The sequence below is a fragment of the Lissotriton helveticus genome, chromosome 1_2, assembly GCF_964261635.1.
Source record: "Lissotriton helveticus chromosome 1_2, aLisHel1.1, whole genome shotgun sequence".
Taxonomy (NCBI): domain Eukaryota; kingdom Metazoa; phylum Chordata; class Amphibia; order Caudata; family Salamandridae; genus Lissotriton; species Lissotriton helveticus.
Genome location: NC_136058.1, coordinates 430,231,255 through 430,258,518, shown reverse-complemented (window position 1 = coordinate 430,258,518; position 27,264 = coordinate 430,231,255).

Sequence of the window (27,264 nt, the reverse complement as noted above, 5' to 3'; positions counted from 1 at the left end):
CACATATGCATAAAGAAATAATGACAGAGTAATCATCAAAGTACTAATAAAATGTAACGAGAAGAGATACTATGCAAGTCAGTATTATCTAAACAGGGATAGCCTAAGTGTGAGTGACTATAGGAGAGCTTATAATGAATAACACGCTTCACTTAAGGTAAAGGGGCCTTTGAACAATCTAGGCAACGAAGTTCTAGACCATATCAGGAAATGACACACTGCTATGCAAAATATAATTTCTAACAAATGAGAAGACATAGGAATAAACTTATGGAAAATATAAATGACTTTCAATAGTTGCAGAAAGGCATGGAAAATATCACATATGCAATGTTGAACTTTATTAAAGCAAAAGTTAGAAATTCAGAAGGTGCAAGAATTCAAGAGGTTCAGAACAATATTTACCTAGAAAGGTGTGGAAACCAAACCCTGGCCACGGGTCAGTTAAGGACAGGAAACCCTCAAGGAAGGATACCCCTCAAAGGACAGCAGGTGCAGAATGGACACCCAGGACAGGACAGGATACCCTCGGAATAGAAATCAGGACAGGACCCTCAGGACAGGACAGCAAACCCTCAGGACAGGACCCTCTTCAGGACAGGACCGGAACCCACAGTTCGGAAGCAACGCCTGCGCTCCACCCGCTCTGCAGCTATCGATCAAGACCCCGATTGGGTCAGTGAACTCCCAGCAAAGTGCTTCGCCAGCACTTTAAGGTTCAGTAGAACCTCAGTCTATGGTCAAATTCGGACAGAGTGCTTCGCAGCGCTCTGTATCTTCAGTCACCTATTGAGTGTGTTGGGTCAGTGACAGGTCAGCTAAACCAGACAAGTCGGACGGTTCACTAGGTGAACCCAGGGTAGATATACAGTTTGGGGACAGTGTACCACCCCCCAATGTTGCAAAGTGTCAGAATCCCTCAATTTCGATTGGTCCTAAGGTAGGATTTGGGTAACACACCAATCACAATACACGATTTGAAGCCTTCATTAACATATTTGGGTACCGCCTAGCAGGTTTGGGGTTCCCAGGAAAAATTGTGCAGAAACACAATGACAATTAACATTGTATCATATGAGGAGCAACATTCGCCGTTCTCGCAGGGCAGAGGTGACTTTCTCAGGAGCATCTTGCCCATCACTGCCAACTGGCGGTGTTCCATCTGTCAAGGTCCCTCGTGCTGCCGAATGTCGCACAGGCGCAGAAGGGACCTCCAATATGGCTCTCCTCTCACTCAGACCCCCATTTCCCGCGGTACATGAAAAGTAAGCGAAAACAAATTAATACATAATAATGTCATTATGAAAACACATCACAGGGTTTGTACTTTTAACTCATCATCAAGAAATAAACTTATTGCATCTAAATGTTAGCTACATTGATACAGGCACGAGAGCAGTGGCACGAGCAGTACCACATGATAAGCACAGCTATGAATTACGCATGCGCATAACTTTCCCTCCACTTCTGCAGACGCGTCAGGACACGTGAGTGTGGCTGACGCATGCGCAGTAACTAAAATACAAGCGGCGGCCATTTTTAGAGGACACGGATTAAATTCATTAGAAATACACATAGGCAAGCTTCGAGAACTTTGTCTAAACAGAATAAATGTTAGTAAAACATACATTTTTGTTACCTTATTACACATAAACGAGGTTCTTGATTTCGGCAAGCCGCAAAATATGCGAAGCTTTGCTTCATCAGTACCGTACAGGTCATTAAGAACAGTGATTGGATTCTCATCTGAGGCTGCCCTAGATGCTCTTTCTGCTTTCTGTTGATTCCCGCTATCAAACAATCTCTCCATTTGCCATTGTGCAGTGCATAAAAGGGCCCACTCATTCTTCAGTACTGTATTATTATTTCTATTTATTCCAGAATCCAACACTCAGTAACAGCCATGCTCCTGTGCCATCCTAAAATTAATAGAGAACAAATATACAGGTAGATCCTTCTCCTTTCTAGCTGCACGAGACTGGAAATGTCTCACTGGGGAAAAACTTAAAACTGGCCTTTCCATGCATTAGTATAGCCTGTACCTCTTCCTTCAAAATCCCTTAGCGCCAGCATTCCCTCTTGGTGAGGTGTTTTCATTCATCTCTTTCAATGGAACAATAACTAAAGACATTTGCATTCGCTGCACAATTTGGTGTAATTTAACATAACACCCCGAGGAAAGGGAAAGGTGAAGAAGCTCAAACATCTTGTAACAGTAGTTTGAAGGCCTATTAGGTATCTGCTCCAATGTGTTTTAAAGTTCATCATTTGTCACTAACTGTCCAAGAAACTAGAGCCTTGCATGCTACACGCTAGTTATCATGTCCAAAAGAGTATTAAAATACATGTAGCAGGCTGCTGCACAGGGTCTGTCTGGTCATGCTCCCAAAGACAACCTGATCACTGTCAAGTGCAGAATGACAATGGGGAGGTCTGGGCAGCACAAGATGATGTGCGCCTCTTCCCACTATAAATTACCCCAAAACACAAATAGCAACAGTGAGGCCTGAGGAAATTGCTGCTTTTCAGCAGTACAGTTTGAATTAGCCTTGCTTTAGAGATGAGAAGAAGGGGCAGCATACAGGAAAAGGGGTCTGCAGAGGGGAGCTGACAGAGGAGTGAGTGCTTCATTCTATAGAGTACATCATCACACATGTGGTGATTAGCCAGTCACTGAGCTTAGGTAAGTTGGTGGCCAGTAGTTTTAGGAAGGCAAATCGTTTATTGGTGATTGGAAGGACCAAAAGAGTATGATTAGGAAGCTACTCAGAACAAATTTTCTCTACCATAACACTTAATATGCGCTATACATCGCTAATATGTAAACACCAAGGGAGCTGGCCAGAAAGACAGAGGCATGTCACAACGCCCAGATTAGAAACATATCAAAAGTGTATTATAATTTGTTAGTATCTTATTTGTAAAATGACTGTATATAACATCCCACGCCACACTCACTCACACATTCATACCAACAGATTCATACTCTCACGTACCATAACACCCTGAAAAATCAGAAATTCAATCATACTCATACCAACAATACAAGAGATAAGAATAAATGGACCAATTTTAATAGATAAACATAACAAAGATTGTGAGCTGAGAACAGATGAATGTTCCAATATTCAGGTAGCGCCAAACATATCCAGGGTCTTCAAAATACATTGGCATAAGGATAAAAATCAAGAACATGGATCATCAGTTTAGACGTGGTCCATAAAGTAGAAACAACACCAACGCGCGTTTCGGTAATCGACCCGGTGTGGGTCTCACCTTCCTCAGGGAAGAAAAATCCAATGGCGTGGCTGTGGGACAAGCCTGTAATAGATACACGCCATCAAACATACGATGTTCAAATAATGTTTTCAAAAGCAATAAGATGAATACATATGATAATGCGAAAATAAGGAATAAAAAAAAGAATAGACGTATCCAGTCAGCATATGGACAAAAATTAAACAATGTAAGCGTCTAGAGAACACGCAGGTCTTACCGTAAATGGTGCTACAGGAATTTAGACAAAAAAGAGGGTAGAATTCCATTCCGGCTAAGTTCAAAGTGCATAGAGGAAGGGACAGATATATCCTCCGCATATATAAAAAGACGCCAGGTTCCATCTAGATAAGGAAAAAGAAACAAAAAGACAGAATACTAACCCTTCGTATAAGGGAACACCAGCATCTTCTTAATAGAAAGACAATAGTCACTAAAGAAAGGAACTAACGATAAACATGGACCTCAGACAAGGGAGCAGAATAAGGCTCTAATGTGCGTACCAAGTATAAAAATAAGCAAACAAAAGAATATTATCAAATAATGCAGGGGATCCTCTAGTAATGACAGAGCCTGGAGGTCGAGCACAAGAAAGAAGCAAGAAGAAGGGGATCTAAGAATCCTCTCTCAGGCCAAACACTTGCTCAATCGGTTAGAGAAAGGGATTGCAAGGCAAAGAATATATAAAAAAGGAAGAAGAAAAACGGGGCAAATAACCAACCTCAAAAGGTGGAAAGTTGATTCAAAGAAAAAAGAGTAAACGGAAAAGCATAATAGATGGATTTCAAACTAAATCAAAAGCAATGCAGGCGGTAGGAGCCCCAAACAGCAATTACGTTCAGGCTCTGATAATGGCAGTCTCCTGATTCTCATTGAGTCCTTTGTCTATCGTGTTGAGGGTATATATCCACAAGACCTCTCGATGATGATTAGGAAGCCTGGGCCATGACTGGAGAAATTTATGGATGATGGACATGATCATTCAAGGGTCTTGCATTCAATTATCTCTTTAACCATGATCCAGTGGATTTACCTGAGAGTAGGTACAATTTGTTTCTTACTTCTTAGGCTAAATCTGAGTCAAGTGAGGAGTCTGGACCCATCGCAATTTGGCAAGTGTCTCTCAGTTATTAACGACATGTGACTTAAAATCTTTAAAACTGCAAATCTCAGGGATTATGGGAGATTTATTTTGAAAGTCAAACACCACCTCCCCAACCTATTCAACATTGCTAGATTTAATTTCCATGTAAGAGAAAACCACCCTGAGACTGCTATAATAAATCCCTCTTATTTTGTTGCTTTAATTTACTACTTGTCTGTTTAGTGACTGGCTCCCATTGTAGCTTTTGGCAGTTTTTTCCCCTTGGAACACATTCTTGTCTCTATTTAGATATCTCATCTTTATATCTTTGAGTTAGTTTAGCTCTTTTCATCTCAGAAAAATGAAGTTTGAGCATAGTTAGTGGGTTTTAAGCATTCAGTTTGTGGGAATGGTCTAGCTTTTGGTGCTCCTGCCACCCAACCTGTGAATGTTATCTGTGCCATCTCATCCTCTTATTTTCTTTAATCAGTGCTTTCTATTGTTTACTGGAGCATTTGCAAGCCACTCTCCTGAACCAGCATGGATCCCTTAGTGTTGATGCCCATGCCTACTAAAAGGAAATGCTACCATATTGGGGTGGGGGTTCCGGCGCTCTGCCCTGTGGTCCTGGATTTACAGCACGAGAATTCCGCCACAGGTACACTCGATGACAGCTATCCCCACTGAGTGCTGGCTCAGCCAGGGGATGTTTGTATGCTTTGGCGAAAGCTCTCTTTCCAACAACTGACCTAAAATTGGATTAGTCTGAGGTGTGAGGGAATCAGTGAGTGCTTGGTTTATAATTTTGGCATCTACCCAGTCGTCCTCATCTAGTTCGCCTATCTTGACGGCCCAAGTGCCCCTCAGGTGCGTAATGGTGTTGGGTGTGTTGATTACAAGGGTCCTATATAGTTCTGATATATCTTTGCCTCCAATTTTCCCCATCCTAAGTTTGGGTTCCAAAGGATTGTACCCGGGGAGTGGATTGGAATTGTTCCCTATTGTTCTAGTGTGTCTGTTGAAAGAACTGGGATTGGTGTAAGCTGTCTAAGGCCAGTTGTTGTCAAGAGAGCACACACACCAATGCGGGAATTATTCCCTATTGTTCTAGTGCGTGTCTCTGTGGAAAGAACTGCGATCGGTGTAAGTCGTCTAAGGTCAGTTGTTGGAAAGAGAGCACGCGCCAGTGCGGGGATTGTCCCCTATTGTCCAAGTGCGTGACTGTGTTGTAAGAACTGTGATCGGTGTAAGTCATATACTGAGGTCAGTTGTTGGAAAGAGAGCTTTCGCCAAAGCATACAAACATCCCCTGGCTGAGCCAGCACTCAGTGGGGATAGCTGTCATCGAGTGTACCTGTGGCGGAATTGTCGTGCTGTAAAGCCAGGACCACAGGGCAGAGCGCCGGAACCCCCCACCCCAATGTGGTAGCAGGGTCTTCCCTGTCACCAAATATCCAGTCATTTATTGGAACCATTTGAGCTGTCCAGTAGTACAGTTGTATATCCACTGCCCCCAGGCCCTCATATGTTGGCGACTGAATACCCTTGGCATGTGCTACCCTTGCAGCTGAATCCCTGCACACATAGCCATTGATCTCAGATTCTATTTCGCCAATGCCCTCGGCGGTATCTTTGTCCGTAGTTTGGGAAGGTAAAGAGCCTTTGGGAATGTGGAATCCTTAAATAACACAGTCAGTCCCAGAAGATTGAGGGGGAGAGCACTCCAGCGTGACGTGGTTACTAATCTTGCATTCATGGCACTCTATGTTTAACCCCAGCAGATCTTGGGATTGTTAGTTATCTGTATCCCCAAGTATGAGAACAGGCCCTGCTTCTGTCAAATGTGGAGGTGTTTGAATGATTCTCTGGTGGGAGCGGTGGCAAAGGGAATCAGTTGTGATCTCCCCGAGTTAACTCTGAGTCATGAAGCATCTCCATATACCTGCAGCATATCTATTAAATATTGAATCAAGACCTCAGGCTCCTGCATGAACATCAGGCCACCATCTGCATACAGGAATAAATGGTCCTCTGCGTCGTGTGCCCTCCTCAAACCCCACAGCTGGGCATTGAGTCTAACCAATTTGGCCAATGGCTCAGCCACAAGACAAAGAGACACAGAAGCGGGGGGCAAAACTTCCTGGACAAAATGCCCTTGACTCTCACCTTCACCCATAGATCATTATGTAGTAGGTGTACGCACTTTAGGAAGTAGGTGCCAAAAATCATGGACTTCAGGACAGTGAAGGAATGGCCGTTAGGCTGAGTTGAATACTTTCTCAAAGTCCGGCTTGGTTAATATTGTCGATTCAGATATCTCACGGGCTCTTGCTAGTCTACTGTGGAGTCCGTGAAGGCTGCGACTCGTTCACCTCGCTGGCATGAAACCATTCTGATTGTGATTAATCAGAACAGTGAGTGCCTTTGCCAGTATCTTGGCCTCAATATTCTGGTCAGCCTGTAGGAGGCTCAATCTGTCAATGGTTTGTTTGATTTAGGAAGCACCGCCACTATAGTTTTCCATGAATTGGGGGGAGGGTTCCGAGCCCTGAGGCCTTGTTGAACATCTCCATCGTCTGGGGAATTGTGTGGCGGGCTAATTTCTGGTAGAATTCTACTTGTAGCCATTTGGACCTGGTCCATTCCCTGTGAAACGAACTACCGGCAGACATCAGACGCTCCCCCTCCCTGAACACCTTCAAGAAGACCCTCAAGACCTGGCTCTTCATCTGAACGGATCTGCGGACCCCCCCTCAGCGCCTTGAGACCCTCATGGGTGACCAGCACGCTTATAATTCCCTGATTGATTGATTGATTGTGGGTAGGTCCTGTGCGGCCAAGAGGTGTTCCTTCACCATGATTAGAAGGTCCAGTGCTGTCTTGCTCTCCAAAGCGAGCCTAGGGTCTATTAATTTGCATATACTGGGAAGTTGGACTTCAAGCGATGTGTGTGGACAAGAGCAATAGAGGGCTTCGTAGTAGTCTGCAAAGCCGTCTGCCACCCCGGGCCTTCATACACCATATTTCTGGAGGCCGCCCTCTAACTCAGCCTCAGTCTGGAGGCTGCCTTCTTAGAAGTCACCCAATAAATGAGCTTTCTCAATTTGTCTCCAAATTTGTATTTATGGTGTTGGGCCTCCTTCAGGGCTGCTTGCGAGCGGTCAGTTAATTTTTGGTTTATGTCCTGTTGGATGGCTTCCGACTGCTGCCGCCCCTCATCCGTGGAAGAGGAGATTTGTCGGGTCTCCAAGTCCTGGAGTTGCTGTCTAGGGATTGACGCTACCTCCCCCTGCACTTCCCCACTATGTATGAAGATATCTGTCCCCATATCCCTGCATCATGGCGTCCCAGAGATGGGTCTATTCTGGTGTGGTGTTTAGCTTAAAGTAGTCTGAAATCCCCTTTTCAATGCTATTGCAGAAGTCTGCGTCCTTGAGCCGACCAGAGTGAAGGCTCCATCGCTTACTCTGACCCCCCTTCAGCCCCAGAGTCATATTTTGACTGGGGGAGGGAGGGTGGTCAGAAACCACTCTTGGATGAATTGTAGCGCTCTCGAACCCCTGCAGGTATGTTAATTGGACAAATATGTAGTCTAGAGTAGGAGGCGTGGAGGTATGAGAAGTAGGTGTATTCGCTAGTGTCAAGATGTAGGTATCTCCATCCATCGTTCACCCCGCGAGTCCATCAGTCCCCTACTGTAGTCTCTGTCCGTGCGGTTCTCGTGTCTTTAGTGTCGAGGGAAGGCCAAATGATAATATTGAAGTTTCTCCTTGATTATAGTGCCTCCATCTGGGGCTGCAGCTATGCACTTGTAAGACCTCTCAGGATTGGGTTAATTATTTGTTTAATTTTCCCTCGTGGGTGTCTGTCGAATCCCCTCCCCCAACCCGGCCCCACCGCTCTTATCTGCCAGGCCCGCACCTGCCACCGACGTGAATATTTTATGCAACAGGATTGCCTCACCTCTAGATGCCATAGTAAGCCCAACGTGGTAGACTCTATTGTAACCAAAACAGCCCAGAAAAGTGCAAATACTGCCCAGGTGGTGGTCTCTTGGAGGAGGAGTGCAGATGGACCGAGGGCCCTGGCCCGGCACAGCGCGACCTCAGTTTTTTTTTTAACTCTTTTTATTGATTATGCTCAAGGTCTCATTCAATACACAGCAGTGATCAGAAGAGATACAGAAAATCAGCAGTACGTTGCACTTGAATGGTCACACTGGTAGCGGAATGGACAATTAATACAATCAGCCTTATCCCACCCCCGCCCGCTCAGCCCGGTATCTACGCCAGGGACCCCACACCTTTTTCCATTTCTTCACGCATCCTCTGGATTTATAGATAGTCTCCTCTGCCCTCTGACTCCAGTCCAGGTCCCTAGTCCATTGATCCCACTGAGGGGGCGCCCACGCCGCCCAGTTGCTGGCTATATTTTGTATGACCTCAGTTTTTGTGCGATCATTCAGCCATCTACATTCCATGTTAAGACTTTGTATGTTAGGACCCCAGGTCACGTGTCATGGTGGGTAGCGTGAAAGGGCGTAGCCAGCTTCTGTGGATGTGCACCACCAGGACCTTTGGGAATCTAAACTATAAACGTCCGCGCCACCCCACACATCTGTCGCCCACATAGAATGGAACCTTTACAAAACTGGTGAAATATTAAGTAAGGAAAAGACAACAGAAGGGTGAAACAATTACAGAATGCAATGCAACAGGTGCAGTCACAGAGAGTCTGGTGAGACTGCAGTTCCCAGAAGCCATTGGAAGTCAGGACTACAAAAGACTAAACCAGATGCACCGTCAGTGGCTGCCTTGATGCAGCCGGGCCGCTTCTCTGGTGATGCACAGTGGAACCAAATGGAAACAAGCATTGGAAATGCAATAGGTCTCGCAGCATTAGAGTTAGTGCTTTTAGAATTGTTCTCAGGGCCTATGGACTTTCAAGGCTACAGATAGCATCTGCCATGTGCCTTAGAGGAACATTTATGTTTTAAAAATGTATTTGACAAATAATTATCGATCCATAGTTCAGCGCCGGCGAGATTATGCATTTTTGATATTTTTTGTTGCTGCACAGGCACTCGTGAGCATCATCTTTACCAGACTATACTATGGGTGGGCCGAGAGTTAGGCAGTCCAGGATCTGGGTGTTGCCATTTTAGAATGGCCCCTTACTTGCCAACTGATGGAGAATTGTTGGGTGGTCTCACTACTACTCGCTGATCTTGTAATTCATGCTCTAATACAAATGAACACTAAATAGCTTTTTATTCACCATCTCAGCAAGAGGCCAACAATTGAATAAGCAGAGTGTGAACCCTTCAGTGAACAGCACCAGTGTAAGTTGTGGATGACTTGAGGATTGTCGCTCATATTTTAACAGATTCGTAACTATTTCACATACATCTTTTTAGTACGAAAGATTCGCTGTTTTTTATTTTCTCATCTCTGATGCATTTTACTTGTTTCTTTTCATTCCTGCATAAACCATAGAGCCAACTCGGCACAAACGTGTTATAATGTGGTCAGAGGGAGGGGCACTAGATGACGAGATGTGGACTACCGCCACATTATGCAAGCTTGCCAGAGCCTCTGTGCCTTGTGGTAAACTACAGCTGTTCTTGAAGTGCTCAGAGCTGCTTCTTCATTCAACGTAAGCCATCGCTTCACTCCAATGAGAGCATCTGAGCATCCTGAAATTGACGTCCTTTGCATAATAAAAGTGTTTACATACCTCAAGCTTCTTTCTCTAGGATTCTTTCTGTAGGATTTCCTTCTGTTTCCTGCTCAATGGTTTCTTCAATGAAATGTTCTTAATTGCTTGTTTCTTTGCTGATTTTTTGGAGAGCAGAACTAGAGCACAGCTTGTAGCTACTCCTTTCAGTCTTTCGTCATATTTCAGTTACTGGTGCGTGTACTGCATCATTGAGGCACACGGCCCTGGTGCTGGGTGTGCAGGGTCGATTTTTACATTGACACAAACATGGGAAATAAGTGGTGCAAATTGAAATTATACTGTTTTCGTGCATGCTATTTAAAAAACAAAAATACGCTATTCCCTCAAAGTTATTACCAGCAAAATAACGAGAGTGTAGTTTGCACAAAGCTCTAAAATAGCACTGGAAACAAAGACAACAAGTGAAAGCAAGTTGCGGTAAAGCGGGTTTGGGCTTTCATTTAATGTTATTCCCGAAATGTGCTCCAGGCAACACGTTAATCTCTTTGTACGTCGTGTTTGTGCTGCATATTTGGAGGCTTGACAATAACATGCTAGTTGGGGCTGAGCAACACCAAAATGGTTAAAGGGACTGTAAGAAGGGACGGTGCAAGGAAAACAAACTGCGAGGGGCGGAAGGAAGGAGACAATGTAAAAAAAATTCAAATGAAAAGAAGCGAGACGGGTCAATTACAACAAACTGGTGTCCAGCACCATAGCATTTACATTGGCAATGCTGTGCTTCTGTCAGAGGGTGGTCAGAAGGCAGAAACAGCAAGGGTCCGGAACCGAAAGCAACGTTTAAAAAAAGTCAAAATGTTATGGACTTCGCCACGTTGTTAAGTGTCCTGACATATTCCCTCCAAGCGCAATGCCGCTGCCAGCAGCGGCAGAGCAAGAAAGTCAGCACAAACAAACGGTGCGAAGAGGTGGCTCAACATATAACGATGCCGACTTTGGAGCAGGAGAACAGGGTAACGATGCCGACTTTGGAGAAGGAGAACAGGGTTCGAGCCTCAGCGTGGGCGGCATCATTAATTATAAATTAAATAAACTGAGATCTCCTGCATATTAAATATAAATAAATAAACAGCGTGCGTGGGGTGAGGGCAGGAAGCTGCCAGATATGGAAATACCAGCATCAAAGAAAACAAGACGGAGGGAAGAGAGGGGAGAGGGGAGGGGGGAGGAGAAATGCGACACGGCGGGAAGGGGCAGGCAGGATGACTCAGGGGAGGGGGCGGAGCGGGGCAGAGCGGCATGTGGGTGTGAAGAAGCCGGGCCTTTGAAGTGAAGCTAAGCTTCACTTCAAAGGTGTCGGAGGAATGCGGGCGGCTGTGCACGCGCTTTTAAGCTCAATGCACATGCGCATTGAGCTTAAAAGTCACGGGCACTGCAAGGAATCGCCACGATTCCTTGCAAGTTAGATAAAGTGTAGATGAGCCCCTATAGTCTCGCTTGCTCGATGCGCATGCGCATCGACAGGCGAGACCTAAAAAATCAGTAAGGTAAAGAGCATTGAGCACCGTAAACACTAGATTCAACCAATAGTGAAATAGACTCTGAACAATTCATGAGCATGGGTTACGAGAGCTGGAACAAGACGAGAAAAGAAACATGGCGTGTGTGGCATCAACTACAACAAGCATTTGCAATGCAACAGGTCTCGCAATTGCGAGAGTTTGTGCTATTGGCATTGTACATGACATTTCATTTTATCTATATATTTTAAAACCTGCAAGCGTTGCAATTGCCATTTCGCCACAGCTAGTAATCCAGCACCACCACCTGTCATGCAATCCATGCCCCTAAGTTTGAAAATAACTAGATTGTAAAACTTAGTGAAATCCTAGTACTTAAATCAGCGACTCTTTTCGTATTGTTATTTTTAATACTACCATTTCTGTTACTAAGTATACAAAGCGATCAATGGAATACTTAAATTCATTCATTTGTTGGACCGTATACCAAACTCATTCTTTTACACACCCTGCTACCTCAGTTCCTTGGACCCAGGTCCTCCCTCACCACAACACCCCCCCAATTTTATTGCCAGGAGCCCCCCTAATATGTATCTCTGTCACTTCCTGCCGACTCGCTAACGATGCAATGATCACAGTCCTATGTGCACATGGGTAGTGCGACTTCAACGCGAAGGACACTTCCCGTGGGAGAAACGTACTGCCACTGCCCTTACTTCTGTAATGAAGGTCTTGAAAACAGTAAACATGCCCTTAGTGCCGTAAGCCTCTGTATTAACAGTGGTATTTGTTGAAGAGGTGTATGACGTCATGTTATTGCTCTTAGCTCCTGGCCTTTCAAATAAGAAAATGCTGATCATTACAGTGCGAGCATTACTTAAGGGCCTACTACACCAGCTCATTCGAACTCGGAGTATGTTCCTGCCTTCCCAATTGGCGCCCTGATCAGTATCCCCTATCCTGACCCCTGATCCTCCCTCAGCCAGACAGCAGCGATACGGCCCTCTCAGCGCTTGAAAATGCACCATTTGTCCATCCTGTCGCCGAGTCCCCCTTATGATGGCCGTCTATCCCGTACACTCGCCACAGGGAACTCATTCCGAATCTTTGTGCCATACCACTTACAAATGTCACTAGCCGCCACTGTTCAGCCCGCTCATCCTGCCTGGCACCTGTGAATGTCTGGCCTGACACTTTTTGATGTGACCGGCTATGGAGTTATTTTGTAAGTTTTGGTGCCTTATGCCTCCCCATGTGACAATATTCCGAAGGGAATTATCTACTTTACACTTCCTTGTAGTGACCTGTAAGGGGGGGACAACCCTGTCCATGGAAAGTTACCCAATTTTTTTTGTTTTTTTTGTTGCTCTTTTTTGTACACCGTCCGTTCTGGTGTAGCTGCTTTTTATTTATTTATTTTATCTATTTATTTATTTTGCCTAGCTTCCTACGTTGTTACCCGTGTACGTTATTTTATTGCCCTAGCTAAGTGAGCAATATCATCTAACCGTGCCTTCATCCCCTTTCACCTTTTACATTTCCTGTAGTTGTGTGACTTGTGTTCCCACTATATTTCCGCATCTTGCACCTCTTTGGTCTCCACATGCACCCAAATGTGCTGCATTATATTGCATATATATATATATTTATTTTTTTTCTGGGCCCTGCCACATACTTTAGCTCAAGCCTTAGTTGCTGCCTATTTATCTAATGCAACTAACCACCATTGACAAAGCCCATAGACCCGACTTCTTGTCAGTATGCTGCTACTTCTTGTGACATATATATAGTGCAATGACAGACACAAAAATACAAGTAATGCTCCACACTAAGCTAAGCACCCCATTTTTTTATTTTTATTTTTTATTTTTTTTTAATTATTATTATTATTTTTTTTATTGTTATTATTTTTGTTACGTCATTTCAGCCACGCCCTCTATTATAATAACAACGCAGCTGGCGTTTAATCCAGTTTTTGCCTGCCAAGCAATTTTATTTCTCCCCGACAGAAATATTTTTATTGTTAATACCCACATTGCGAGGGACCCTGTGTTACCCTTTTGACTTCAATCCTATCCCCAAATGGCCAACATCACGTTCTATTTTGAATAAATATAACTTACAATGTGAATGAGTCTCGAACGAATATTGTTGGACAGGCTTTGTATATATCCACCGGGGGAGACGGGTGCCAGGTCATGCGTGGGGGCGATCCCCTGGGACAACTAGGCCGCCGTTGGGTGGTATAGAGTGGGACTCCTAGGATGCTCTTTCTGTCACTTTTCTGGAAGCATGTGTGACTTTCTGTCACCTGCGACCCTTAGCAGGGGCTCGTGCTCACGGGCTGCCTGGCCCTCCTCCCCACTGAAATGGAAGTAGTACTATGCGTCTTTATTTATTTAATGCCTCAAGCGGTCTACATGAGTACTCCTGTAGGGAGCAAATCCAAATGCGCCGCCACAAAGGAGTGGAGCATATTTCACCCTCTTTGAGACCCTACATGTTCTGGCGAAACCCGTTCTTTCCGAAGAGGACCCCCTCCTTTGCGTGTTTATGGGCCTAGAAGTAGAGAGGTCACAAGTGGATGCAGAACTATCAGAGGGGGTGGACGGGCTGGTGAAGTGGTGAGACATGAGTAAAGAAGTTCAGTGACGAAACAGACTTGACACTAACTGCTAGATACGTGAGGCAATGAATACTTCAGCTGGCCGGCGCAGCCACCGATCTGACCTGGACTAGCAGATCTCAGCAGTGGCAGGCAGCCATTACTTGAGCTGTGAAACCCCTGGTGAGAGCAGCAGGGGCTGCCACTAAGTCAGTGCCGGACAGATAAGGCTACCCTTGGGGGCGATGTTTGAACATGGGTGTTGGGGGGGATAGTAGTCGTGTACTCCGAGAAGAGAAAGGGAAAACATATACACAAAGAAAGGAGAACGGGGGAAAGGACATTGCCTAACTGGTGTTGTGTACCTTTCTTTACCCTCCAACACCCCGCACCACGTCTCTGTGCACCCGTCAATCCTGACGGCCACGCCGCAAGCCCCCTGCAGGACCAGTATTATCCTTTTAACTGTGTTTTGTACTCTTTTGTAACATGCACACGTCTCTTTTGTCGTGTAACACATTTTGCTACCTCTCACATTTTATTTCCTTTCGATACTTGCACACTTGCCACCATTTCCTACGTAACCTTTGTTGTTGTGTTGGAGTGTCTGCCATTTATTGCAGTATTTTACCTCTACTTGTACTTTGTTCACTGTTGTAACCTGCACACATGTCACTTTTTCCTCCTGTAATGCACCGTTTGCTCCTCTTGTATTTTGTTTGCTCCAATTGTTACTTTTGCTTCATGTAACTTCACGTTTTCCTTTGTAATTTGTTCACGTGTAATGTTCTCCTCATGTACCAGTTCTGTGCCTATTGTGAAGCCTTTGACACCTTCGGGTAAAGTCCGCGCTATACAAAAATGCATAAACACGTCCCCCACCCACAGGACTGCATCCGCCTCCCAGTGTGTCCTTCATATCACCCGCCCCCCAGGGCCCTCTGCATAATGCGAAGTCTTTGCTCCCTGTATATCGCCTCTTCCTCCCCCCCCCCAGACAGCCCTCCCCCTCCGTCACCCGGGGCCCAGCCGTGGGTGTAGCGCTCACCAGAGCCTGGCACTGCAACCCTCCACACCCCTCCACATTCCTCGGAAGCCCACCCCGCCCCTTCAACCGGAGACCGAGGAGAACGTCCTTAAGCCCCGTATTCTAGCTCTGCCTGGACCCATCCCACTTTTTGACATCCGCCGCCCCCATTCCCACAGTCATCCATCATTCGCCCCGTGTATATATATGATTGACTGCGTAGATGCCCGGAGCCTCGGCCTCTAGCACACGTGCTGACCACCGCCCGCCCCAGTCACTTCTTACGACCAGACAGCCCTTCCCCCGGGGCCCCAGTCCTCGCTTGTGTGCGGGACCAGACAGACAGACAGCCCTTCCCCCTGGGCCCCAGTCCTCGCTTGTGTGCGGGACCAGACAGACAGACAGCCCTTCCCCCTGGGCCCCGGTCCTCGCTTGTGTGCGGGACCAGACAGACAGCCCTTCCCCCTGGGCCCCAGTCCTCGCTTGTGTGCGGGACCAGACAGACAGACAGCCCTTCCCCCTGGGCCCCGGTCCTCGCTTGTGTGCGGGTCCACACAAACAGACAGCCCTTTCCCCTGGGCCCCAGTCCTCGCTTGTGTGCGGGACCAGACAGACAGACAGCCCTTCCCCCTGGGCCCCGGTCCTCGCTTGTGTGCGGGTCCACACAGACAGACAGCCCTTCCCCCTGGGCCCCAGTCCTCGCTTGTGTGCGGGACCAGACAGACAGACAGCCCTTCCCCCGGGGCCCCAGTCCTCGCTTGTGTGCGGGACGAGACCCTAGTAGCGCAAAGAAGCGTTGAGGCCGCCTGCGGTGCGCCACCCTTTGCTCCCTCTCTCTAACCACTATTGTGCTACCTTTCCTGCCGAGCTGTGTCCCACCGCCCTTGTGGGCCCCTTATTCATGCCATTATCATAAATGCCGCCAACACATGATTCCTGCAAACAATCCTTCTGACTCTACCTTTGACTTACTACCTGGGCACACCATTATCATGGTGAAGCACAACCCATTCTCCCACCAGCAACCTTTATAGCAACAATTTAGGGTATCTATCCCCTGAATATAGGACAATACCGTAATGCTCCTGGTATTGACGCTAGGGGTCTCTATATGTATTGCCCCGTAGGTGACTTTTCCCCGCCATTCCCTCTTGTTGACTTCGCTGGCGCCCCCGCACAGAAGGTCCTATTAACAAAAACACCCCCAGCCACCCAAAACGGAATGTCCTGGACGTGGCCGAGAGAACCAGCAGCGGCTCTTCCTTTCGGCTAATTATGCCTTAGATCAGTATGGCGGGGAGGGCATGTGAGGAGCCTCTGCTGACACCCCCCCACTCCCCACCCCATCCGTCGGTGCCTTCAGCATTTATTTTGCCTTGAGGATGGGAAACCCAAGAAATTTACCAAAACCCATCTTTCGTCCAAGAATGTCCTAACTCGCTGCCTATGAACCCCTCGCGAGGCAGCGGAGACCTTTGTGTCTCTGCAGTTCTGAGTGTAACTCCTTCATTGCACCTCGCACGCACAGTACCGTACCATCGGCGGCACTTGTCCCAACCCCTTCCCCCGGCTCCACACCGCCTGTTGTCCCGCCCCCTCCCACAGCCTTCCAGGCATCTGGCTATATCCGCCTGGCACCAAACTGGTCATCCCTCACCCGCTCCCATATCTTCATCTCTATACATTCCTGCTCCTGGATGGCCCCTCCCCCCAAACCGGTCCCTTCCGTCTTTACCCAGCAATCAGACCCGATGATGCCTCACTGTCGCCACTGGCGCTTTTTTTTGTTGCTATTTTTACCGCGCATCCCATACCCACTCAGCAGTATTAACCAAGCAAGTTACCCCCTTTATCCCTCGTAATTATAAATGAAGCCTGAAACAAATTACCAAAACCCAGTGCCGTGTCTTCTCTATCAGGAATTCCTGCGCCTTCGCCTATCTTAAGGGCACTTAATCAGTGATAATAGTTAAGAGGTGAAATCGCCCTCTTCCTCGAATGACGTTACCAACCCGTATAACGGAGACCAATCCCAATGGTATGCCTGCTGCTTCCGTATATCCATCCCGATCCCTTTAAAGAGCACTGTTCGTCTAGAAGTGGACCCCCACCCCACCGTGACTTTCTTCCACCACTATGTGCTCCCCCCCCCACATTCCTTCCCTATCCTTGACCTCCGCAGTCCGGGACACCCTCAGCCGGATGCGCAACCATCCACACTTCTGCAATCCTCTGTCCGTGCCCAGCATGCCCAGCCTGAACTGTAAACTTCCATCCACCTGGCCAGCATCACCCTCCACCCCTGCTGCCCAGATGGGTGCCCGCCTGATCTTGATACCTTTGACACACTCAACTGCGAGCCCCCCCCGCCGTCCTCTGCATCCGGGCGAAGCCAGTTGTGGAGCACAATTGTGCAGCTCTGCAATTCCCCGACAGTGTCTGCACCCTGGTATGCCTCTCCGGTCTACTGAGGTAGTAGTACAGCCTACCATCGTGTGAGAAGTCCAGGAGAGAATTGCCACCCACTGTGTGCCTTAAACTACAGCTATGCACCATACGGGTGTACCCAACAGGCAATCCTTAGGGGGACTGGTCCGCGACCCTCGCCCACATTCCGCGATCCTCGCCCGCATTCTGCGATCCTCGCCCGCATTCCGCGACCCTCGCCCACATTCCGCGACCCTCGCCCACATTCCGCGACCCTTGCCCACATTCCGCGACCCTTGCCCACATTCCCCGCCCTCGGGAACCCAGATGCTTTCACCCGCAGACCAGTAAGCGGCCACATAAACCACACCTGTACGCAACCCACCCACCCGGCAGCCTCCCACAGCCCCCGGGTCTCCTTGCCATGCTGCCACCCCGAGCATCGCTGCGTCCCCGTCCACCTCTAAGCTTGCAGGTGTCTCTGCCACCCCCAGGTGCCCCCAATGCCCGCGCCCCGAGGGCCCCCGCATATCACTCCGAAGCCTCTGGGGCCTGGGCAAAGGGTGCACTCACTGCCCCCACCGAGCCCGAGTCCAGCCTTCCCTTCGGCTAGAAGCCCCCGGAGCTGGCAGCGGGCCGTCCGGCTGAGACACCCCCCGCCGCCCCCTTCCTTTGTCATTAGACTCCCTGCGGCCTCTTCTTCGGCTGCCGAACCGTGGGCCCCTCGACCTCGAAGCCATGACCCTACTCCAGCATTGCTGCTCTTTACCGGGGCACCCAGAGCGCGCGCCGGGACCAGACCCAGCTCCTGGTGCTTCCAGGACATTAAAGTCCACATTTGTAAAGCGCACAATCACCCGTAAGGGTCTCTAGGCGCTGGGGGCCGTCGGGAAGATTAAGCGAGCTATTGCCCAGAGTCGCATGGACATTCATAAATCTGCCCAGGATCACAGGATGTGGATCACCCCCCAAGTATGTAATTAATAAAACCGAGCACCGGTCACTTCAAGAGCGGAGGACCGACTGCCCTCCCCCTCGCCCCACCGTGTGCCCGCGCCGCCCCTCCCTGCAGGCCCTCAATACCCCGGTCCGTCAGCCTCCTCTGTCGGCCGCCCGGGCATCTCTTCTATCCTCGCTCCCTCGATGACGGCGCCTCCCGCCTCCCCCCGACTATTCACAGTTCCAACCAATCACGGAGCTTCTTGCGGAGAAACCCTGCAAAAATTACAACAACTTCCGCTTCTCACGGCCACTCGGAGTGCGCGTGACCCGCGGACGATTGGAAAATCACCTTTAGATGGAACATTTCACCGTCCGCCAATGACAAAAAGAAGATAACTTACTACTATTAGAGTGACTTTACAGCAGTGACGTGCCACTCACTCTCATGAATGCCTGTGAGTGCACAGCTACAGAAGCTCCTTCTCCTGTTAAACAAACGCCTGTGTCGCCTGTACTGATGAATCGGGTGTTTGCCGCAGAGGCTTCTGGGTATGCAAATGCATGGCTGGCCACGCCCCCTCCAGTGACACCAAGGCTCCTGCAGCAGCGCCCTGGGGACTTGTGCTCTGGATCCAGCCTGAGAAGAGTCTCAAAATCCAGCAATAATCACACAGTTAACATTTCAGGCCAGGGAGGGGGAGATTTAAAATAGAAAATCAGGAGAATGAAAATCCCCATTGACTTCTGTTGTAGAAAACATAGCTGCCAAGGTTTAAGACTGCGATGTGTGACATTTTCATAATTTCAGTGAAATTATGAGTGGCATTTCAATGAATACGAGTGACACTTTCTTAGTTGCAAAATCAAGCAACGAAATCAAGCAATGAAAATGAACTCTTTAATGTTGCTGCAGAGTCTATTGCTTAGTATTTACACTTAAGTAACATTGCTTGCAGGCATAAATTTCTCTATGGAACATAAAAGTACAGGGCCTGATTATAACTCGCCCATTACATTTCGATCCCCCTTCAAACACCTGTTTGCCCAGAGACCGAGATTGTAAGTGTTGTGATGCCTATCACACTCGGTAATTACCCTTTTTGTTCGATTTCAGCAAAGCAACCCTGCGGGAATTTAGCCAGAGGAAAAGGCATGGTATGTATAGGACAGGCACATTTTGGTGCATAAAGGAATACAATTACCATGTTATTGACCCACAAAATCAGAATTGCCAACAAGTATCAAGTAGATAAATAACTGAAATAAAGACTCAGCCAGCCTGTCAGCCTCTTAAAGCCATTTTATTCTAAGTTTGAAACTATTCAAAAAACAGTCTGACAGAGTCTGTGTTTCTCATGAATAATAGCATTGAACCTTGGGTTACTGCTTTTCTTCTCCCCACATCTCGCCGTCTAGCTTTCCCTCTACCCGTTTTATTCCTCCTCCCAGGCGTCCCTCCTCTTCCTCTCGCTTTCATCCTTCTATACACCGTTCACTCTTTCTCAAGTCCTCTTAGTCCTCTTCTCCTCTCCTCTTTACCTTCTGGCTCACATTCCCTCTGCATCTTTCGCTCCCTCCCTCCCTATCTTTCACTTATTCCTTCCCGCCTCTCTCACGCATTCACTTCCCGCACTTCTCCTTTGCCTTCCCATCTTTCTATCTTTGTCTCTCGTTTATATTCCATCTCCCCACCTCTACCCCTCTTCTCTTTCCTCCTATTGCAATTTCCTCCTGTTGCAATTCACTTAATCTCGACCGTGCTGCCCTCCACCACCACCTCCTCCCGCCCGGATTAGATCTAAATTCATCCCAGCTGCACAATGTTTGTAGCTTATTTGGAGAACAAACCCTACTGTGTGGTTCGCTAATAAACCCGCCATCTTGAAACTGCCAATATTCTCACTCTCAAAAAACACTAAAGCAGGAAAAGTGCATACATAAAAAAAATGAATAGGATTTAGACAATCATATTAAACATTTCTTATATTTATTCATCAGAGTTTTTGTGATTTATGGCACTTTTTTTTGCATACAATATACCTGTCACTAAACCAGAAAAAAAGGATTCATATAAATAGTTATAAAAATATAGACGCATATTTTCTAATTATGCGTTGGCAGCAGGCATTATTAACAGCGATATAGTGAAGGAACAAGGTACACATCTTACTGGCTAGACGTCCAATCTCAGAATTACATTGGTGGGAGTGCACTTTCGAGGCGGGCTAGGAGTGAGGTCCGTTCAGCAGTTTCCTTGCACTTTCTTGGTGCTGCAACGCTGCAGAAACTTGCCCTGGAATTGATCTAGTGGTACAATGGGGTATTTGGAGCCTTTCGGCACTGCTCAAAACAAGCAAATTCTACAACCTAACAAGTGAGCATCTGGGTCTTGTGTAAGCAGAGGACGTGATTAGTAAAAGTGGGAGGAGTTTTAGGGTTTGATTAACTGGTGTGGTTGAAGTGGAATATAGGTAACTTGTTTATAACACTTCTTGCCACTTGGTGCTCCCTCTTTATGCATCTGTAGCATGCTCTCCCCTTCTTTCTCTCTCCCTCACACACTTTCTGCTACTCCATCTAGAGTTCATTCATCACTTCTTGCATAAACTACCTATCCCTCTAGATCTTAATTTCTATCTATTCTATACAGCTCTCACCCACGTATTCAACATGTGACGTAATTGCACAACATAAATATTCTGCACACCACACAATTCCACCCCATACAATTCCACAACTAAGAATTCCAATCCAGCCCAAATAGCTCCACTCCAAACCATATACATCTACTCCACTCCAAACCAAAACACATAGATAAAATACATTGTCATTTTCAGTAAGCATGGGCCAAAAATCCGTTACGCTCGCGAAACTTGCGGATTTCTGGCAATTTCGCAATCCGCGAATCTCGCGAAATTGCCGAAAATTCGCAAACTCGCGAGCCGTTGGATTTTTTTTTATTTTTTATGAACAGCTAACTCAAGGGACCCCAGCGCCCTTCGGCGCGATGGCATAGTAACACACACATGGTCACTGGAGACAACTCTTCTGGCACTTTACGCAGCTGTAGTGTAGGAAAAGCACTATACATTTACCCATCGAGGTAGCACTTACTGATTAGCCAGTAGAAAGTACTCCAGGTGAGTAGAGATATCGCACAAAACGGTGGCGTCTTCTTGGATAAATATGAAGGGCAGGGTTCATTCTGGCACGATGCTCCTGTCACAAAAATTAAACCTCAACAGGAAGCACTTACAGCAGATGCCCGAGTTGAAGCTCAAGTTCAGTAACGCATTCATCAGCCCAAAAACAATCATGAGCTTTGTCGAGGCTGGGCACATGTGCTTTCTCCCCATTTCTACCGTCGAAAATTAGCTGTGATGCTGGATAGAGGCCTCTGCATCCTTGACTTTCACGAGCGCAATCCCCGTGCAGTTCCTGTGTCCAGGAGCTTTTTTCTCCTCATCTGCTTCTCTGATCGGTCTCTGACCTTTTTTACACACAAGAGGCATGTGAACTCGCATAGAATCCCGCCCGTTTGGCCCCGCCTACACACTAGCTGTGTGCACCGTCTTCCCGCCATTCACCCACTACGAAGGACAGCTCACTCAAGGGACCCCTGCGCCTTTCGGCGCGATGGCATAGTAACACACACATGGTCACTGGAGACAACTCTTCTGGCACTTTACGCAGCTGTAGTGTAGGAAAAGCACTATACATTTACCCAACGAGGTAGCACTTACTGTAGCCACTGTAGACAGTGGTAAACAGTCTTTTGGGCAAATCCGCGAGTTTGCGAATTTTTTAGCGAACTCACGGATTTTTTTGCCGATTTCGCGCGAATTTGCAGATCTCAAATCCGCAAAATTTGCCCAAACTTAATTTTCAGTGCCAATAGCTCTCTCACAAATGCAAGACCTATTGCATTGTAAAGGTTTGTTTAAATAGTGAAAGATTTTACTAAACCATTCGCATTATCTAGCATGATTTCCCTTACTCAGGAACTCTGCAATGGACTATTGGACTTCTTTCAAGATAAAATGTTAGACATTTACTCTACGTTCGGCCCTACTCTGGATTGCCCCGGTTCAAAACTCAGTGGTAACCAATAGTGAGCCATTCACCACCTTTCACCCGATCTCCACTCATTTACCACTCCAGAAATTGTTCGCCTGTAAATCAAGCTCCACAAAGGACCCCTGCCTGGCAATAATATTTAGCTCTTTAGCCCCCCTCATTATTTCTCCTTTGAACTTGATTTGGAACACCTCCCTGTGAACTGGGGCTTTCCCTCTTTCCCTTTGACCTGGAAACAGGCCATGCTAATACCTATTTTGAAATAAACGGATGAGGATCCTTCCGTTTTTAAAAATTACCGCCCCATTTCCCTGGTACCTAAACCAGCCAAAGTCCAGGAAAAAGTAGTTCAGGAGCAATTATCGAGCTATCTTGAGACGTGCCATCATTTACACGACTCACAATCCAGGTTTAGATCCGGATATAGCACAGAGACTGCGCTACTGGAGGTTTCTGAAACCCTCTGAGAATGTTTGGACGTAGGTGAAGCAGCGATGCTGGTGCTTCTCGACCTGTCCGTGGCATTCGATACAGTCTCTCATGATATTTTGCTTGAGAGACTATCTTGGGATTCAGGGTACCCCTCTATCCTGGATCAGATCCTTTCTAGATGGCCTCACTCAACAGGCCTCCCTTCAGCCATTTGTGTCCGAGGAGAATCCGCACTGAGCCCGCTATTGATGTAAATCTCCCTCCTCTGGCCTCAGTGGTAGAATCTTGTGGTGTCAGAGTGATTTCTAATGCTGACAACACACAATTGGTGTTCTATTTTAAGGATTACTCTGAAGCAGCTTTCTCTAATTTTAGACACTGCTTGTGCAACATCTCCACCCTGTTGGCATCAAACACGCTTAGGCTCAACTCTGATAAAACCGAGGTGCTGTTTTTTCATCAAAAAACCCTCCTGCACCTCTATGATGGTGGCCATTGGTGTTAAACCCCCCTCCGGCACCTGTGGACTCAGCCAGGAATCTCGGATTCTGGTTCAACAACGAGTTATCCTGTAAATCTCAATTTGACCAGGTTTCCCAGCGTGTTTCGGTAAATTGTACATGATTCACAAAATTCTCCCTTTTCTCCCTCGGGAATTTTGCCATACCATTGTTCACGCCCTGATCACCTCACATCTGGACTATGCCACCTGTCTCTACGCTGGGGCTCCTGCCTACCTGATCAAACGCTTACAGATTGTTTAGAACGCGGTGGTCATGTGGAAAAGTAAATTTTGCCATGTTATATGTGCCTACGTGTTCCCCATTCTATGTTATATGTGCATGATCGATATGCATGTATCCCCCTATGATCGATTAAAGACGCAATTACAGTTGTGTCCAACGTTAGTATGCCAGTTTCCAGTTCTCGTGAAAACAACGAGTATTAGGCCTATGTTGCCACGTTTTACAGTGTGCACGTTAATTCATTGAATTGTCCCCGTTTCTAGGCCTCAAAAGGGCCCGGACACTAGATTCAAGCTCCAGTCTCCTGAACCCTCTCCGAGGAGCGATGCAGCCCCCACCTGCATCCCTGACCCTTCACTTACTTCCTACCGCGCGGTGCCCGGCCCGGCCTGGCTCTGCCTGCCTGTCTGCCAAGAGTATGTTATGCTTCTAGCTATCAGTCCAGCCCTCCTCCTTTGCATTCCTAAGCTACTGAACCGCATCAACAGTTTCAGCTATGGTCTAGTCTTTCTGTCTCCATGCAAGAGAAATACTGTATTAATATTCATAGAATATTCCTAGCTCACGCAATACATGTAGAATAGATGCATGCACTAGTCTTAGTGTCAAGAAGCCTTCGCCCTGATAACTTTTGGATTCTATCAACATGTACTCCAAACACCAGATACCAGATATGCTATAGGTACATGTCGTCCTGACACCGCCGACTTTAGTCTCCTCTTCTAGCGCAGAAGTCATAGCCCCCAGTTTTCCCTGGTAACACGTCATTGCCCGTTTGCGCGCACCACTAGGTTAAAGGTCCCAGCTGCTCGAGTAGCCCCCTCCATGTTTCCACCCCATTCATGACACTTTTGTGACGTTCTCATCACATGTCTCAATGCACGCCCTGTACACGCCTTCTTTCTCCACCCATGTACTCTTATCTTACATTTGTCATAAGTTACGCCTACTGTATGTAATGTAATGTAATGTATTACTATATATATGCTTCACTGTCGATGAAATGGTGCAGCTGCCTTCCTTCCTTCCTGTTTTATTTCAGGCTGTCCCGTTCCAGTCCCTTCCCTTTTGCCTGAATAAATCCTTTTGACTCGGACACATCGGATCCTGCCTCTTATTTATTGAGTATCTGTTATTGTTAATATAGTCAAAAATAGTCCCGGTATTATTTATTTATATACCACATAATGGCGCCCGAACAGGGACGAGCCCCTTCCTCACGCGCTGGCGATGCCACGCAGGCCCCCTGACCCTCTACAGCCGTGACAAAACTCTACTGCGCACCGGCAGATATTTCTGCTTCAAGTCTCCCTCAGGCCCACGGAGGAAACGGAGGCTGCGGTCCGACATCCAGACGAAGCGGTGTGGAATGCGGTTCGTCCCGACCAGAGCCCAAGCCGAGAGAGCAAGGTCCGAAGTATCCGGAGGCCCACCTGTAACCGAAGTTTCCGAAGTTCGTAGTCCGACGTCGTAGCAGTCCAGTCCAGTCCGAGGCCTTCCAGTTTCTGCTTCCCGGTGAGTACCGTCGCAGGGGAAGTATCTAGACAGGGTCATTAGTTTGGTCCTGGTCCGATGGGTTTGGGTACACAGATCCAGTCCGAAGTATTCACCTAGGTGGATACGGGTCCTGACGTGTCTCTTTATGGGACCGGTATGTTCTGTACTGTTTTAGCAGTGCATCCAGTAATTCTAGTAAGTTTCGTTCTCGAGAAATTCATGTGTTCCGTTTTCAGTGTATCAGGTAGTATTCTGTTCGAATTGTTATTCATGTATTTTTATGTCGTGGTATGAGTGCTTTGTTCGCTATTTTATTACTGTGATTATTGTGTATTGTGTTTCAAGTATATTCCGGAAATGCCTTTGTTCTCGAAATTACGTCAGTTAAAGACCAGAAAAGGGTTACTCGAAGAAGCAGTTCCTGTCCCTCCTAGGGACAGTCCAGGACATTTTATGTATCACAAGCATGACTTAAATGCCATAATATATCTAGACTTATGGGCGGACTATACCAGGGAACTAGAAGAGAAATATAGATGGCCCGTATCAGGTACATGGGATGCCGAGTGCATCATGCGAGTAGAAGAAGCATTGTGGAAAAAGAAAGCCAGACAGTCCCAGAAAGATGCCATCGAGTTATGGCGCAAAGAATCTCATAAAAGAACCGAAAAAGAATTCAGAAAAACAGAATTAAGTAGGGAATCCGCAGAAAAAGCCCAAGAAAGGGAATTAATCGAAGAAGGTGAACGAGTTAGAGCCGAACAGTCAGACAGACAGAGAAATGCCCTTATTAAAGGTATGTATCCTCTTCTTGCCGAGGGCTTGCCAAAAGCAACCCCGGAAGTACCCTGTAATTTCCCACCACCATTGGTCCCGATTAAGCTACGTCACAAACCGACCGCAGCTGATATTTTTCTCTCGTCCTATTTGGACAATACAGTCCCAGAATATGCAAATCCTATTCCGCCTGCTCCCGTTAATAATGTAATTCCTGCTCCTCCAACCGCTGGTCCCGCGGGTCCAGTCAATGTTACAGTACCTGTTACAGCACCCCCGGACCAGCCCACCGTACATGTACCCGTTTTGTCAGTCACTCTACCAGCACGTACAGTATCCACCGACGATTCTAGTTTAGGAGCCGCGGGGGGAGGTTCTCCTAGTACCCCGCCTCAACCAAGACGTCTGACGCTACATGAACTAGCGTTGCAGCGTACGCCAAAAGTCACTACATACGTAGATATCAAGCGAGCCCTTACTGAATGTCGTTATGATCCAGTTCCAGGCGATGATCACATGGTCATATATTCATTACGTTTAAGACGGGTTGCCGGCTTTTTGGAAACCCTGCCCGATATGGGAGAACATCTAGACAGAATATATCGTTTTATCCGTACAGGAGTGAATCCAGGAAGTATTCACGAAGCCATGGTTCAAAGAAAAGTCGAGACTCAGCTCATGATTTTAAAGTTTTTGATTAACTGTTTAATAAGAGAGCAAGATTATCCAGAAAAAGATCCAGAAGAAATGAAAGTCCTGACTAGGTGGAGTGACAATATAGCCGAGGGAAAACACAAGACACAAAATTGTATAGAGAGTATGTACAAGAAAATCCGTAGGGAAATCATAACTATACACGAAAAACAAGAAGCAAAACAAGCAACAGAGAAGGAAGATGACTCTTCTACTGAAGAGGTAGACAACGAGAATCCCGACAGAATAGCGTACGTAGGTAGAGCTAGACTTTCCGACCGACATTCACGCCTAGATTACAAGAAAGTTTTTCTTCCTCCAGCACCAGAGCAGGGTTCTCTTGAGCAAGTATTCCAAGCTACCGATCACATTCTGAAATTACAAATAGGTTATAGCGAGCTCAGTACAATGCATGAACAAGAACTAGCCCGATCAGCAGTCCGATGGACTACTGATTCTACCACTTTTCCAGACGAAATAGT